The following is a 979-nucleotide window of genomic DNA, read 5'->3' as shown; positions in this document are numbered from 1 at the left end:
ATGAACATTGGAGCACATGTGTCTTTTTGAATTATGGTGTTCTCTGGTACACCCTGCTATATTTAAAATGAAACGCCTTTCCATGAAAAAAAAAAAAAGACTTTGTAGTACTGGCATAAAGATAGACCTATTGATCAATGGAATAGATTGAAAATTCAAAAAGAAACCCATGCGTCTGTGGTCAATTGATTTTTCGACAAGGGTGCCAAGACCATTATTCAAGAGGAAAAGATGGTCTCTTAAAAAAAATGGTGCTGGAATAACTGGATATCCACGTGCAAAAGAATGAAGTTGGATTCCCTACCTCACACTATAGTAAATTAACTCAAAATGGATCAAAGTCCTAAATGTAAGGGCTAAAACTATAAAAGTTTAAGGAGAAAGCATAGGGATAAATTTTCATAACCTGGGGTTAAGCAGTGGTTTCTAAGATATTACCCAAAACATAGCAGCAAAGGAAAAAAAACAGATTAACTGGACTTCATCAAAATTAAAGGCTTTGTATTTCAAAGGACACTATCAAGAAAGTAAAAACACAACCCACAGAATGGGAAAAAATATTTGTAAATCTTATATCCAAAAAGGACTTGTGCCCAGAATACATAAAGCATCCCTGTAACTCAACAACAAGAAAAGACATTACCCAATTTTAAAAATGTGCACAGAATCTGGATAGACATGTCTTAAAAGAAGATATACAAATGGCCAACAAAAACAAGAAAATGTGCTCAGCATCACTAGTTGTTAGGGAAATACACACCAAAACCACAAGGAGATACCATTTTATACTCATTAAGATGACTATACTCAAAAAGACAGATAATAACAAACGTTGGTGAGGATGTGGAGAAATTGGAACTCTCATACATTGCTGGTGAAAATGTAAAATGGTACAGCCCCTTTGGTAACATTCTTCAAAAATCTCCTCAAGGTACTATACGACCCAGCAATTCCACAATTCCACTAAGTATATACCCTA

The sequence above is a fragment of the Hippopotamus amphibius genome, chromosome 1, assembly GCF_030028045.1.
Source record: "Hippopotamus amphibius kiboko isolate mHipAmp2 chromosome 1, mHipAmp2.hap2, whole genome shotgun sequence".
Taxonomy (NCBI): domain Eukaryota; kingdom Metazoa; phylum Chordata; class Mammalia; order Artiodactyla; family Hippopotamidae; genus Hippopotamus; species Hippopotamus amphibius.
The sequence above is the reverse complement of the archived record's forward strand: the minus strand, read 5'-3'. Positions refer to the sequence as shown.